General features: G+C 43.6%; 1 protein-coding gene across 2 annotated transcripts in view; it reads left to right on the forward strand.

Moving 5' to 3' along the window:
• Positions 1-17,242, forward strand: part of LOC138447629 (E3 ubiquitin-protein ligase TRIM39-like) — a 252,095-nt gene that overhangs the window by 16,542 nt on the left and 218,311 nt on the right. The gene's annotated exons all lie outside the window — the stretch shown is intronic.

Genomic DNA, 17,242 nt, shown 5'->3' on the forward strand with positions numbered 1-17,242 from the left:
CATTCCAATCCAAATAAGGGAGGGAAAGGACAGTTTTTAATGTATGAATTTTATATGAACCCATGACCCGGATTCATATAAAGTGGGGGCGTGGGGGAATAAGGCTTTAAACTCCAAATGAATGCTGGAGATATTCAAATATGCAGCATTGGATCAACATAAATACAAGCAGGATATATATGAGCTATGTCAAGAACTTTCCAATCTAAATAAGGGAGGGTAAGGACCGTTTTTAATGTATGATTAAAAGAAAATCTAAAAATGTATCACAAGGAAATCCAGGAAATGAAAGCATGTGCATTCATACATGTTCATGCAGCTGTCACAAGCGATCCATGGGAGTAATGACCTCGCCATTATAACTGATGCCAAATCCCTCAAGCTCTGATGTGGACTTCTCCTCTAGAGACACTGATATTACCAGCAGACCTCAATGCCAATGACACCATCCTTTAGGGTAAATAGAGAACACATCCCTACCCCGCAACCCCTCCGGGATGGAAATGGGGTTCTGTGCTCCTCTCCCATTGCTTTCTTTTCTTACATAATGTTGATAGGAGGGGTTCAACTGTGGACATGTTTAAGTTTATAGGAAAATATATGCATTTAAAAAAATAACACTAATTCGGTTTCTACTACTGTAATGACTGGCCATTCGATCTCAGGTTTTTCACGGGGGAATGTTTAGATTATTTTATTGCTGAATAGCCTCCGAGAGGAGCACACGGCAGAAGAGACCTTAGACAAAGTGTTGTCTCACTTTGAGTTTGATACATGTGTTGCTGTCACCCACCAAACGTAAGACCTCATCAAGGTTGACACCCTGTTTATGCACTGGAAATTTAATAAGCTCTTTCTTTTGTTTAGTTAATACTGATTTGAAGAAATTAGAACACAGAGAAGAATTATCTAAACTTGCAGCTAACAATAGTATCATTAAGGAGGCTGTCATAAATACACATGCAACTTTGGGAGCAAAGTTATTATTGTAGGCTTTCTGTGAATCACACAGAAACATGAAACTCACCCTTTCTTGGTATCCTTACAGAATGGCTGTCACAAGGTCTTTTGAAGAAACATGAGGTTGATTTTATTTATAACAATTACTCCATTAGCACAATTCTGTATATAGTCCCCAATATTAATAAACCATGTTGAACAGCTAGAAGACATCTCATGATACCAGAAATGTAAGTGTGAATGTGTCAATTTTTGCAGATATTTCTTTTTACAAACTCTGGTACAAACCATGCTTTCCTTTGTTTGGGATAGACCATACGTACTCTTTAGATTGGAGGGTACTCAATGTGGCGAAACGTGGTTTTGGGTGATGATGAATTGCTCTTCTCTATATATTTTAATATCTCACAAGCTTTGTCTCATGGCTCTAGCAGACATTGTTTATACCGACCTGCAAGCTTTTTGAAACAAAAACAAATGTCAAGAGAATGTACTTTATTTTAAGGAGCAACTATTTCATATGCAATGGAGATTTTTATCTTCAGCTAAAGGGAACCATGATAGGGCCAATATTGCCACCAACGTATGCCAGTCTTCTAATGGTCTGGTGGGAAAGTGTGCACGGCTCATCAGATATTGAATCACATCTTAGTTCCTACATAGTTCCCTGGCTGAGATATACATTGGTGATTTGTTTTTTAAATCTGGAATGCTACTCTATCTTATAAGTATGTGATTTACAGCAATATTAAAATAGTATGAATATGAAAGAATATGTGTGTCAAGCTAGAGATCCCTCGTCACAATTTTAACAGCAAGGTTATCCCATACATATATGAACTGATGCGCTATTTAATGTAGATGCTAAAGCCTGTATCTACCTTCTAACCCACAACAGGAAAAGTATGAAAATACAGGGTGACATACTTTTAAACTTCTGATTTCTGATTTAAATACCAGATTCATGACTCACGTTAAATGTCAACATCACAAGATTTCAGGAATATTTCACAAAGGCTGGGCAATTTTAAGATTAGATCCAGATTTGGCCTAATTTGATTAGACATCTGATCCTACATCATGATCTGACATCTGATCCCTTAGTGTGTTCTATGCACTTCCTACAATAGTGAATTTGTGGATTCATTCAAGTTTAATCTGGTTGGTGACAAGGTCAACTGGCTTCCTCAAGTGTAGGAATTGGTCTGTTTCCAAATTAGTGGACCCAAAGTTGTTTTGATTCGAAAATACAAGAACCAATGCCATTCAGTGAATAATGAATTGCTTGACTAGCCATGTGTTTCATATGTTCTCATGTGATTGGGAATTAGGCTGTACAGGGTCTATTATTCAAGCATTACAAACTGTTTATTCAAGAACATATATGTGCAATTTGTATTGTGGACCCTAATTTTTCAGTAGCGATCTATCGTCAAGAAATGCATGCCTCAGATTGGAAGTAAATGAACTTTTTTGCTTTACAGAAACTAAATGCGCTTCAGAGAAGTGGTGATTTATCATGCACATTGCGATAAACCAAATCCAAAGGGATACATTATCAATTGACTCAAAATGTTGACTTCAGTGGTGATCGTCATGTACTTATTTTAAAACCTGAAAGCAGATACCCACTGAAACATGGGAGGACGCACAACAGAGCACCATACATTTAGAAAAACTTAAAAATGTCGAGTTAATGCAGCACAGATATTTTATTGGAAAAACATTCTCCAGAGGGCAGCGCATTTTGCACCATCAAGGTGCTTGATCACACAATTTAGACAGAACTACACATCGAACTAAATACCATGAGAAGTCCTCCCCCTATTACTAACACTGATCTTCAACACATAAGCTGTGTGTGAAGACCTCCTGCGGCAGACATCTTAAGATGGATATAAAGTGCACGAACAGCATAGCTGAAAGAAACAAAAACCAAATGTAGTTGCAACATAAATTGCTTTCTAGATTTGACATGTTGTGCCCTTCTTTGAATTTGGTTGTATTGATGAATTGCATTGTGGTTTTGTTGTTTTTCCCAAAGTAAAGTAAGTATTCAACTTCTTTCATGTTTGATTTAGTGAATGTATTGAACGGGTTTGAAACTGCTTTTCTTACATGGAGCCTGATCTTTATATATTGCTTTCTATGGTTCCAGTGAAGATGAGTTGTTTAGAACCTTCATCATGTTCGACCATTTCAACGTATTTCTTCCTCTGTGGTAAGGGACTTATTAACAGTTAAGCAGTGGTATATTGTAAGGTCAACTCTCTTGGATGAAGGGTATGCTTCCTGATTATCACTTTATTGCCTTAACATTACAGTTTTTTAGTAAGAGGTTGATTAGTCCCCTCCATGTGAAGTTTCAAACTCCATCTGTATTTCCTTTATTTTTAAAAGAATTGTTTGCAATGTACTGTGGCTATTCAACTGAGGAAGGGCTATTGTCTGATATGTGCGGTGTTATGCAACTCTCTACAGACTGTTTCACCATGGATAAAATGGTTATTAGTATAACTTTGATTAAGTACTTCTAGCTATAGTTAACTTTGAACGTTTTATACACTTTGGCACTTTGCTGTTTGAGGGTGCACATGCAGGTGGCATGCTATTGTTTAATTGCCACAATTATGCATGTTTGGACTTTTGTATATTTGTGTATCATGGAGAACTTTGGAAACATTTTGAATTATTGGAAATGAAAGCAGCTGTGACACTTTTGAATCCGAAGTGTTGTGAATTCACTAGAGTCTACTGCTTCATAGAATACTTTGTTTTTGCATGTCTACCCAGGCATTGCTACAAATGATAACACATTCTCCCCAATTGGCAGACTGGACTATTTTCTTCTTGATGTCTGATGTTCCTTTGGACGTTTTTGTATTCTGCTTGAGATTACCTATTGTACTATGTATTTATTTTTATTTATTTATTTGCATTTGTATCGCGCAACTTGCAGCCCAGGGGCATCGAGTCGCTGTTACAAGAAAATGTACGAGGTTTGACATACAAGTTAAAGTGCCCTTAGGCTTCTTAGTTAGTTACAAATTACATGACATACAGAATGAAAAACGTGACGGGCAAAGAAAGAGTAACAGTATGGTAGTACTACCTTAGAAGGTGGTACTAGGTTTACAGCTTTCCGTTAAAGAGCTTAGTTTTGATGGCTTTGCAGAAAGCTTGGTGGGATTCGATCTGTCTTAGGTGGGAAGGGAGTGCGTTCCAATAAGTGGCGGCCAATGTAGGAAAGCTGGAGCCGCCTGCACGAGCTTTACGGATTTTTGGCGTGAGAATTGTATTGGAATAGCCTTCTCTGAGAGGCCTCGAGGCTGTATGCCTTGTGATTCTCTTGGATAGGTATGGGGGTGTGAGCTCATGGAGGCATTTGTGGGTGATGGCAAGGGTTTTAAAGACAATTCTTTCTTTGACTGGGAGCCAGTGAACCTGTCTTCTCACTTCAGAGATGTGGTCTCTTCTAGAAGTTCCTGTGGCTGCCCTGAGTGCGTTATTTTGAGGTTTTTTTGGGACGTTCCTATGAGGAGAGCATTGCAGTAATCAAGCCTTGAGCCGATTATAGCCCTAGCAATGGTAAGGCTGCTCTGACGAGATAAGAAAGGTCTGGCTGCGTTGAGCATTTTGGTGTAGTACGCAGAAGATGAGGCTAGACCTGTCTGTCCATGGTCAAGTTGCGTCAAGGTAGACTCCTAGGGTCTTGACGTTATTGGAGACTTTGATAGGAATGTTATCAATGGAGAAGGATGAGTACTGCTTATCGAGGTTGCCCAGAGTGGTGGGTGACCCTATGAGCAGGAGCTCTGTTTTTTCACTATTGAGGCAGATCCAGTTGTCTGCCATCCAGGATTGGATGGTGGAGTAGATGGAGGGGAGTGTGTTCAGATCTGCATCATAGTCCCCTGTGAGTGGGATAAGCACCTGCGTGTCATCAGCATAGTTCGTATATGAGATGTGCATGGCGTCAAGGATGCTGAACAAAGGTCTTGTAAAAAGGTTGTAGAGGATAGGTGCGATGCATGATCCCTGTGGGGCGCCACATTTGATGTGGCTAGGGGTGGCACAGGCAGAGTCAGAGAATACTTTCATAACTCTCTGCTGGAGAAAGGAGGTGATCCAATCACATGCCTTTGGGGAGAAGTTGGCCTCAGTAGCTAAATGGCGATACAGAGTGTTGTGATCGACCAAATCAAAGGCTGCTGACAGGTCTAGGAGCAGAAGGAGCGCAGGTTTGCCTGTGTCTCTGATATCATCCATTTGGTTCTTTAGGTCTAGGAGGGCCGTCTCAGTGCCATGACGTGGGCGGAAGCCAGATTGCCGCAGGCCAAGAAGATGATTCTCTTCCAAAAATTCTTGGACTTGCAGGTAGGCTGTTTTGTCGAGAAATTTTAGTAAAAATGGGATGTTGGTGATGGGCACTTAGTTCCCTGGAACCGTTGGGTCGAGGGAAGGTTTCTTGAGGAGTGGGCAAACCCATGCTTCCTTGAGACCAGATGGAACGTGTCCAGACTGGAAGGATGAATTAATGAATGCAGTAAGGAAAGGCGCTAGCATTTGTGCCAAGTCTTTGACGAGTTGGGCAGGACAAGCGTCTCCTTTGTAGTTTGAGGGTTTCATAGATTTGAGCAGGGTGATTACTTCCAACTCGGTCATATCTCTAAAATGGAAGGGTGGGGAGGATTTAGTCATGGGAGATTTTGACGTAACCTTATGTAGGTTAGCTATGAGGTTATTCAGAGCTTTTTGGTGGATGCGGATTTTGGTTTGGAGTGAGTTAAGTTTGTCTAGCATGGCTGACTGAATGCTGTTGCACCAATTCTCATCTTTAAGGAGAGAGGGAGGTGGCACGGAGGGCTTTTGTAGTTCCCTGAAGATAGTGAATAATTCTTTGGAGCCTGATTTGGCGTCATTAATCCTTGAGTTGAACGATGAGGATTTGGATATGGTGATGTTAGCTTTGTAAGAAATGGAGATGGCTTTGAAGGCATTCCTTGTGGCTTCTGAGGGGTTAGCTTTCCAGGCGGAGAGTGCAGCCCTCTTTCGTGAGCGTTGGTCATTCAGTTCTTTTGAGAACCAAGTATTATAATGTTTAATTTTCTTGGCTTTTTTAGGGTAAATGGAGCTATGGCGTCAACTGCTTGGGTGACAATTTCTTTAAAGGTGTTGGCTAGGGTTTCTGGATCTTTGGAGAAGGGGGCTTGAAGGTCTGGCACCTGTAGGAGAGGTGCTAGGTTTTGGGCAGTGAGTTGGTGTGAGCTCCTTGCGAGTGCTGCAGGGAGGGGGGTGATAGGTCCAGGAGGTCCTTTTTTAGTATCGATGTTGAATTGAAGATAGTGGTAATCAGACCTGGGGATGGGGCTGTTGGTGATGATTTGGATGCAGCAGTTATGTTGGCTGATCCAATCGAGGGTGTGTCCTTTGACGTGGGTAGGGTCTGTGATTGATTGCATGAAACCCAGGGTAGAGAGGGCCTTCTTTAGGGATCTGGCGTGGGAGTCCTTTGGTTCGTCGAGCCCTAGGTTTAGATCGCCCAGTAGGACGACTTGTGAGGTCTTTTTAATATTATCGGACAGTGAGTGGATGAGGGCGTCCTGAAAGTCTACAGTAGGACCAGAAGGTCTGTAGACAATAGGCATGCTAATAGTGCAATTGTGGGAGACATTCATTTTTAATGGGAGGTAGTCTGAGTTGTGGACCAGTTTCCCTTTCACTTCTCTAATGGCTAAAGTTTCCCGGGCAATGAGGGCTACACCCCCGCCTCTGGAGGGCCTGATCTTTTCTGAAAATGGTGTACACTTTTGGAAGGGCGAGAAATAGTGCTGGGCCTGACCTTTCAGCAAGCCAAGTTTCTGTGATTATTAGGAGGTCAAGAATGTCATTGATGATGAGGTCATTAATGTCTACTGCATGGGCAGGTAGTGACGGGCGTTAACTAAGGCACACCTGAGGGTCCTGTTACTGTTAGTCTTAGAAAGTGTGGAAGCGCCATGCATAGGGGCAGCAAAAGGCTTAGTCATGGTAAACAGTGCAGCATCAGTAATGGGCAACACATTAACAGGCATAGGGGCATAGGGGCCACGGAGGGCTTAGGCATGGTGGACAGTGCAACATCAGTAATGGGCAACACATCAACAGGCATATGGGCGACGGAGAGCTTAGGCATGGTGGACAGTGCAACATCAGTAATGGGCAACACATCAACAGGCATAGGGGCCACGGAGGGCTTAGGCATGGTGGACAGTCCAACATCAGTAATGGGCAACACATCAACAGGCATAGGGGATACAGAGGGCTTAGGCATGGTAGACAGTGCAACATCAGTAATGGGCAACACATCAACAGGCATAGGGACCACAGGGGCTTTGGACGTAGTATACAATACACTCTGTCTAGTGGGCATAGGGGCCACAGGGGACTCAGGTGCTAGGTGCATGAAGGTCCCAATGTCTTTGTTCCTTGTATTCACATGTACTTGGGTCTCTGTGGTGTGAGTGGCCGGGTCTCACTGCGAAATTGAATGACAGGTGGGCATGGTGAGAATAGGGTGCATCTGTGACCTAGCCTTAGGTTTCGATAGGTCAGGCTGGGAGAGAAGTGGCACTGCAAATGGAGGCGGGTCCGCAACCGCAGCCGTGCATTTCTGTGGCATACAAAAAGAGGGAGTGGTTTCACTGGTTGGGGCGCACATCTGACATGGTAGTTTTAGTATAACGGTAGTATGGTATATAAATAAGCCAAAACCAAACGTTGATGGCGGGATGGTTTTTATTTATTATAGGTAGTTTATACACAAATTATTTATTTACAAAACAATCAAAAACCTAATCATATATATATATATATATATATATATATATATATATATATATATATATATATATATATATATCATCCAATGCATTTTAAGATAAGGTAAAACTTGAGTGTATCATATGAGTAAAAAATCTAATAAAATTAATCAATTTATCCTCACAACATTTTATCGACAGTTCATATAGCATAATCATCATAGGACTGATCTCTGCAATTTAATATACAGTCCCTATCATTTATAGCGCCTGATGCGCTCTAAGACGCTTTTCAACTATTTTCCAGTTTTAATAAAGTGCAATGTGCATTCGGGTTGAGTCTGTGTTTAGACAATAGGTCCAAAAAGAATCAGATTTAATCAACTCATAGTCGTGTACTCTTCCACCAAGAAGACACATATGAGCCGAGCCCAGGGTGCCGCACTCTGTCAAAACATGACTAGTAGTTTTGAGATGAGTGGTTGATTTGCACATCCAACATAATGTCTGAACTCTTTCGATACCCAGTTGGGGCCTGTGACTATTAGCAAAAGGAGAGCATTGATTCACAGCCTCAACATAAAGTGCCATATGCTAGGGCTCTGCTTAAAAGGTGGTGGGGTTCTGGTTTCATGTAACAATGTGAAATTTCCACCACCGCACTATGGTTGCTTAACGTAAATAGCTGGGCGTGATTTTTGGTCCAATCCCAAATGTTTGCCTTGGCAAAAAATTACGCTTTAACGCGCTTGTAATTGCGCCACGCCTCCTGGCAAGGGGTCCAGCATACTCTTGCAAAGAAGACCAGGTTAAGAGTTTCAAATATGATCAAAGCTTTAGCAGCCTCAGTGTCCCCAGTTTTGCCTAATTTATTCAATAAGGGACACATCGGTACCATTTTAGATTTTATATAGTGAGCCCCTCTCCTTTTAAGGAACTGAGTACCTAGTGACATGATGCCAAGTTCGAGCCGCAGGTATTCCATAGGCACGAAGATGGCAGATTGAGTGCCCTACGCCAAAACGTGCCCTCCAGGTGATCTAGCCAGCGGATTTCTTGCATTTTAAGGGCATCTAAGCCATACAGGGACATGGGACAAAAACATTGTTTGTCAAAGTTCAGAGTGCCCTGAATCATGAAGCCTGCAGTGTTGTTGGCAAATTTCCATAGCATAGATGTTATCTGGTGTGCTCTTCTAGACTTAGAGGCTATGATTTCATCGTAGTTATTTCTTCGTTCATTTCAAGACAGAGATAAGGGTAGCTTCGCACGTAATCCACCGTCCCCCATTTTGTATTCAGGGCTGTTTTGTACCCCTTTTTCTTAGTGATTAGCATACATTTGGTCTTTAAGAGGTTGACCGTCAGGGAGATTTCCTACACGTAATCATATAGTTTGTTCAACATGGCCTTCATACCTCTCAGTGTATGATCGAATAGCACCAATTCATCGGCATGCAACATACAACCAATTTGTTCCCCCACCCACCGTATGAGGACAGTTAAAGCTCTTCATCAAGCGGTCGGGTAAGTCAGCTATGAAGAGATTGTATAAAAGGGAGGCCTGCAAGCATGCTTGCTTTACTCCCTTATTTATGTCTAGCAGCCCCGATGTACTTCCCTCATTGTCTAGGCAGACTCTTACATAGTTGCTGTGGTGGAGAAGCTTGATAGCATATATTAGTCATGAAGGGCAGCCAAGAGTCTGTAGCTTAAGCCATAGTCTTTCTCTATCTACTCGGTTGAATGCTGCCTTGAAGTCTACGAAAGTGACATAAAGAGATGGGCTGCCTTTAGCACCTAACCTTTTCACTAGCATGTCAAGGAGCTGGATGTTGTGTAGTGTCGAGGGGCCAGGCCGGAAACTTGTCTGATATTGATATAGAACCCTTGAGGGTTCCACCCATCTTTATAGTTCACACGAAAGCAGCGAGCCGTATATCTTACCAGTCCATCAAGCATAGACAGCAGTCGATAGTTGTCGGTTAAACTCTTGTCACCCTTTTTGTAAATGGGCACCAGGACTGACTGCTGCCATGAGGATGGTATCTGATGTGTTACCCTGATTTTCCTAAACAACATCAAGAGGAACATCGCCCAAGTTTCGGGAGCAGACTTCAGCAGGAAGTTGGAGAGGCTGTTAGGGCCTGGAGCCTGAGTTATTTTAATTTCATTATGATCTTCACTAATGACTCCTGAGAAAATGCTAACGGCCGCTCAGTGCTCGGGCATGGATCCTAGGGAGCAGAACTTTTAGCTACGATGTTGCTTGATCTTATATGTGCTTCCCACATTTCTCCTCCTATGGGGTTAATGACATTTTCTTGGTCTTTTCCTTTAGCTTGAGAAAGTATTTTCCAGATACTGGGCGAGTTGCAAGATTTCAGAGCACCCTGCATTTGCTACCATTGGGCGTTCTTGATGCTCAGGCACCAGCCCCTGAGCCAATTTTTGTATCTTGTTTTCTCGTGCCGTATCAGCCTCTGCGATTGAGATCTATCAATTTTAAAGGGGTTAATGGATCTAATAGTCTTTCTCAGCGTGCGCTTAGCATTGCAAATTACTATGTCAAAGGTTTTACCTTGGCCATTCACTGGAGCTGCAGCCCGGTTTCCCCTAACCGCACCTGTGCACACAGCCAGGTCTTTTATTTCGTTTTCAATTTGGTTAGGAGATAGCTCAGCCAAGCCTTGCATGTTGCATTGGAATTCCTCCTCGACACCTTGTGCCACTTTACAGAGATTATCCGTAGACCAGAAAATACGATTGCCTGCGTGGTTTCTGATCAGGGCCCTGTTCATTTTATGGCCAATATGATGGGCTAGTATATCTAAACTGATATACAGGGGATCACGATCACTATGCTTTCGCTAGTCATCTTTAGAACACGGATCCGCTCCAAGGCCAAGTTGCTTCCAAAAAAGTAGTCTAGCTTAGCCCAGGAACGTCGGCCACTCCAGGTGAACTGGCCCGGCATGTCACCTGTGGTCCTACCATTAATCAAAGACAGGTTCCACTCTTTCAAAAAAGCCACCCAGCTCCTCCCTCTTGCATTTTCTTTTGCCTGTAACATTTCACGGTTACCAGTAAAAATGTTATACTCCGGGCACCTGAGCTTATCAACACATCGAGCATTTAGGTCACCCTGCAGCAGAATTACGCCCTGCTTTCCATCCCAAACCCACTGAGTTAAAATGTTCTCAATAGTTTCATATGTCTCGTCTGGATTCTCAGGCCCTCGGGGAGCAAATACATTGATAATCAACATATTTTCCCTCACTTTCCCCTTTCCTGGGTGAAATTCTACTGCCTAAACAATTTGGGATTAAGTTTAGTGGTTAAAAGTCTTGATTGAAAAATATTTGATGCACCAATTAAGAGGCCCTTTCCCCCAAAAATGTCATGCACCTGGAAACCGCCTATCACAATTGCAGTCGTCAACCATGTCTCCTGAAGCCTTATCACATCGCTTTTTATTAACATCACCATTGAGCCCACCTGGCCCAGTAGATGTGATTGCCTCTTGTGTTCCAACATATAACGCTCATATTTTACTTGGTCTCAATGCCCTGAGTGCGAAGGATCCCCTTTAGCAAAGCCAGCTCCTTTTTGTTTTCAGGCCTGGCTGATGTTGCGGTCTAAGTTAAAGAGGTTTAATGGTAGCTTTAGAGCACCCGCACTTGAGGCAGCAGCCCTCCATTCTTGCCTCAGTATAGTTTGTGTCTAACATGCAGCCCAGATTTTCGGGCGTGGATGTTTGTGCTCGTATTAAATCAGCGATTTCCGGTAGCACACAGTGGATTCTCGATATTGTGGGACCTGCTTTCTTTATGGGCTCAACAAAGTCGAAATCAGATGAGTTTGGCACTCTTAGATGCAGGATCCGATGTAATAAGCGAATTAGTTTGCCGTTATTAAACCGTTTCAAAGATGCAGGCGGGATCCTCAAAGCGATGGTTAACTTTATGGGGTCGAGAGGGGGTGTGACTGCCTAACCCCCCCATGGGTCGGTCAGGGGTTTGGCAAAATTGGAACTGTGTGACAAGTTCCCCGGAAGAGGTGCCCTGACTGATATGACACTAGAAGGCTTGCTCAGGGTGTCGTTCACTGACTCACTTAACGTCTCTGTGTCATCCAGGGATGTCTCTTTGTAGTGCACCGCTTTGTTGTCTTTGAGTAGCCAAATGGTTAAGATCCCAACCTCCTTTTGCGCACGTCGGGATCGTCTGGTTTCCTTCCTTCTTGCTTTCCAGGTCTTTGGTCTAGACTCAGAGGCAATGGTGGAGTTGAAAGGTGCTTCTGGCCTATTTGTAGGTGCTGGTGGCAATGGTGGAGGCTTCCACTGATATGAAGTTTTCTTTAGCATTAGAACTTTTCGTTTCGCCTTTCTCTGTTGCTTCTTGGTTTGAAAGATTATGGAGCCTTGAACCTGGTCGTGTTACTGAATTTCTATTTGCTACTCACTTGCACAGTTGTTTATTGGCACTTAGAGAGGCCTGGCATCGTCTTTCACCAGGGTTTGGGCTACAATTGGAGGTGATTGAGCTAGGCCCAATACTGAGGTCTTTGATTCCTCAATAGGAGGTCATAGGAGGTCCAACCTTGGTGTGATTGGCTATCGACTGAATAATTGCACTTTGTACGTTCAGTTCCTGATCGATCGTCCTGCATAGCTTATGCAGGATCTTAATGGCGAAATGGAGAGGACGTTGCATTCGGCGTTCCCCGTGTTGTTTTGGCTGTGTAGGTTGGGGTTGGAAGTTCTCGTGCTCTTACAGAATCAGAGCCATCTGACTGTGGATAGAGCTCCGGCGTAGATGAAAGTCTTGGGGACAGTGCCGTGGTTGCAGGCAATAATGACAGGGCATCTTGGGCCGTGCTAGCAGGGTCTTCAGCCAAGAGTATGGGTTGGGCTAGAAATGGAGCTGGTGGCTTTGCTTTCTCCAGTGCAGGTTGAGACAGTAAAACGCTCGGCTGCATTGAAGCATGCAGCGAATAAGAGTTCCAACAAATATTTGTTGTCGATGCATCCTGTCTCAGAGCGAGTTTGCTCTGGCAGTGTGGTTTTGCAGGCGTCATCTTGTCTTGGTTCCATCCGGGGTTGATCCCATGTGCAGGGGCCTGCTTTACAGTGAAAAAAGGCACAGATCGTGCCACGGTTTCCATTGCAGTCCAGTCTCACCCCTCCCCCTCCAATACTAGACCCACGCTGCTTTATTTTGGCAGGTTTTTGGCACTAGCCCGTGAGTGGGTTGTGTGCATGTTGCAATGGGCATGCGTAAGAGGGGGCAGATAGGCAAATTGCCGCCAGAAGACAGCTCAGAGTGCGGTCCAAAACAGTGATATGATGCAGGTAGTGAATGCGGCTGGTGGTGAGGGGGCTGAACGAAAATGCAAAAAAAATCTGCCCCCTGCCAACACCAGCAACACTCTTCACACTCTGCTCACTCTGCTCAGGGCAAGGTACTTTAGCAGTCCAGCTCTTCCTCCACAAGGTTTTTAATAAATCAAAACCATGGGCACATGTTTCTCTGTTGAAACCCTTTGCCAGTTCCCTAAGGATGTCTACCTGCTCAACCCACCCTGTGGGACATTCATGGTAATCCTGAGTTCGAGGTCCGTTCTATCTGTGGCTCACGTTTTTGTAGGAGTCGGTTGTATTATCTGATCGACTGGGAAAGGATATGCGGCTTCCGATTGCACTTGGGAACCTGCCTCACAAGTCCATGCGCTATGATTGGTGCACCAATTCCATCATCTGTACCCCTGGAAGCCTGCCATTTGTTTACACTCGCGAGAGGGGCTGAGTGTCACGCACCACCGCCCCCACTTACCTGCTAGGTCTTGGAGACTTTACCCGTGGTGGTGCGGGTGGATGCTTCTCATCTTCGGTGTCCCGGTGGGACGCTGTGGGCGTTGCTCTTGCCTCAATCGCTTCCTGGATTAAAGAGGCGAGGCGCCAACGTCATGGCATGGCATCCTAGTTGCAGGCATCAGGTGACAGCGCACCATACCAACGGCGTTCAGAAGCCATGGCAATAAGCGACGCTGGGGTTGCTCTGTTTTAATACTCCTTGTTTGCTTGCATTTGTCTAGTTCCTTGACCAGCGCACCTACTCTTCCTTTTCCTGCCAGGTTCCTGCCTTTGCCTTCCTATCTTGGGGAACCTCTTTTCCTTCTCATCCTTTGCTCTACCCTTTGGGGTTAGACTTCCTTACTCCAGAACCTTGCTCCTCCTCATCACAGTACTTGCCTTTATTAGTTACTGGGCTCAGTGTCATTCACTGCCTTCACACCACGTTAATACTGGGAGGTGAGTCTATGGTGTGGGGGAACTGGTCCCTAACCGTGCCCGAATTTTTGAACTGCTCGGGAACGTAAGGGGGCTGGATCCTCTACCTGCACTGACCCCCAAAGTCTGTATTTATTTATTAATGTTTACATTTGCAAAGCACGCTCAAAACCTCAGGCATCAGGGCGCTTGTATGAGTTGCAGGTGAAGACTGAGTCAATAACCTAGCACTACAGTAGCAGCAGACCCCCCACATTCATGGGTAATTGTGCTGGCAGAAGTCGGCGTGGGTGTCGGTGCTGGAATAACAGTGGTTGTGGAGCATTTACCAATCACAATTAGAACCTGATAAACTAAGAAACATTTTTGACTTGTGTCTTTCCTCCCATGCAATAGGCAGAAATTAATTAACAATAAGTGGTTAGGGGACCTAGGGATGGATATAAGTCAAACGCAATTGTTAATAATGTGGGTTTACACCAATTAGAAATCCAGACCTTCCACATACCAGTTGGGAATGACACGGAACCGATAATTGCTAACTTTCCACTAGATTTAGCGACGTCATTTGAGGGTTGTGACCCCTGTGGTCTCCCATGCTACTTTCTGGAATCCTGTACAATAGTTTCTAGAATCATTAACGGTTTATTTCAGGCACACTTCAGGGTGTGAGTTAATGATTTAGTCTGTTTTTAAAAACCTAAGATCAACAATGCAGACAAAAACGTCCAAAAAAGAATTTGGAGTAGTATAAGCATCCATTTTGACTATGTATTTTGCTTTTCGCAAGTTGCAGTTATGTTTTTTTCTGCCTTTGTCTCTGTTACGATCATCACAAGACATTCCATCTCGGTGTCCTTGGTCATTAGACAAAATCCTTGTGTCTAAAAGCTCGTGTATAGTGCTGAAATGTTTGACCATAGCACATAAAGTGGTCCTTGATTTCATTGCGCCTCAATTAATGCTTTGTTGTAATGTGTCTATCTTTCCTATCTCCCTGGCATGCTGTTCAGGATGTTTGTTTGCATGTATGAGGTAACGGGTGCTGAGGGTACGGGATGCCTTGTGAGTGCGCTGCTTTCCCTGCGCTACCCTAAATCTTTAATACACACTTATGAACCCTCCCAATGGTATATATTTTTCCAACCTCTAAAGCCTGAAAAGTCGATGCACACAGGCTTGGGATGTGGCCAACTCTGCACCGACCTGCAGATGACTTGGCCTGCTGTTAAATCTCAGTTACCAATTTAGTGGTATCCACTCCAGAGTGTAATTTCCTTTCTGACTTTGAGAAAATTCAGACATGTAATTTCTCATTTCACTATAGCCGGTAAGATAGCTATAGCTGGTAAGATAGCTCAGTGGTTTGAGCACTCGCTGCTGCGATGTGTGTGTGTGCGCTCTGCAGGTTGCAGGTTCGAATCCTAGCAAGGCCAACTCATCCTTCTGAGGTTGATGAATGAGTATCACCACAGGTTGGGTGATAATGTATGTATATTTGGTCTATATAATGCACTTATGCCTAATTGCTATATAATAACACATTATCATTTTGCCTTGGACTTCTGCTTGCATTCACAGTAATTTGGTAATATGGGCCTATGCACACTGATATTAATGATACATATAGTGATCCATTCTTGTATTAAATGTATATCACATTAAAGTTATATCGTACTCATATTTTAAGCAGTGTACTTAGGAATGCTATATGATGCCATTTCCTGTTTTTGGCAAGGGGTGAAAGGTTGTCTTCCTTCGCTTCCCGTGATGTCACTTTGGGTTCCTGTCATGTCATCTGAGGCCAAGTGCCATGTCATGTCACTTCCACTACCTCAGGCATTTTGGTGAAATGACGTCCCTGATTAGATTCAATGTGGGGATTCGTGGTCCAGTGAAAGGGATACAATAATTGCAAATACATAAGTAGGAAATCACGTACATTTTAAGCACTTAAGTAATAAGGGGTGCTTGTGAAATGTATACAAATTAAAGGAACTAACAACTGACCTACGTGGCAACCCAAAGTTGCTTGGTTGTGAAGACTCTAAAGCTTCTTCAGATCCCAGACCTAGCAGCAAAGGGTTAATGCAAATTATTCTTGTCTTTCAAAATTGCCAAGACAATGACTATACCCTTTAAAAGGTCTATACAAAGGTCTCGGAGCCCCCCTGCCGAGAAAGAACATGTCCAAGTGACCTGTTCTATGGGTCTGTTCCAACTCGGATGTGTCTACAACCACGTTTTAGCTCACTGTGCCTTTCACAGAGGAGACATAAATATATATTTGCATATCAGTCTGGTGCCACCCCCCTATTAAATTGTGAGATCATTCTATTAATTGGTTCCTTTGTGGCTGAATGCTAAACAATGGTGTATTGTAATCTGAACTGGTGTAGACTGGTGTATATTAATATGGGGAGAAGCACAGGTGATCATTCAAAATACAGGATTATCTCTTCACAGAGGTGGTATTATGTAAACATTGCCATGAAAGTATGGTGTATGTTCATCGGAATGTCAGGCAATCCCACTGACCTTACGATGATGTACTAGATGAGTCCATGGAAAGCCGCTGGCAGTCTCTACTAGCCCTGCCTTCCTATGCCAGAGATTAGGCCTTTGTAGCTTTACATATGAAGTCATGGAAGGCAAGCCTCCTATATAACAAGGCTACTCTGGCTGCTATGTGTCTGTGGATGCAAGGGAAGGGACACCTGGCTGCTTGGGTCTTTATAAAGAAGACTGTATAAGCCAAAGCCCTCCCACTTGCAGTGTCGCGCTCGATTACTCTAATGCCAGTCGGTCCTGCGGTAGGGACCATGAAATGTGAATTTTACGCAGGACTGTCCAGAGTACATGCATGCTACTATATTTGCTCTGCTCATCCAAACTTGGATTTGTGGTAGAGCGCTCTTGGTTGTGGCTTTGTCACTGAGCCGGAGTTCATCCTTTCTAGCCTCTTATTGCATATGTGCACGTTGAAGAGGTGGTCTTCGCGTGCCCAACCAGCTCAGAGCATTCTGAAAGTTTGGTTAGTGGTAGTCAGTACATTAGGGAGGATTCAGAAGACAGGAATGAATACCACATATGGCACAGTACAGAATTGTATAGAATTATAAATACTTGCAATTAAAATAAATAAAGCATTGACTTATGATTGATGTATCTATCCAGGCACTGGTGGCATG

Source organism: Ambystoma mexicanum, chromosome 3q (assembly GCF_040938575.1).
Source record: "Ambystoma mexicanum isolate Mex_15411 chromosome 3q, UKY_AmexF1_1, whole genome shotgun sequence".
NCBI lineage: Eukaryota > Metazoa > Chordata > Amphibia > Caudata > Ambystomatidae > Ambystoma > Ambystoma mexicanum.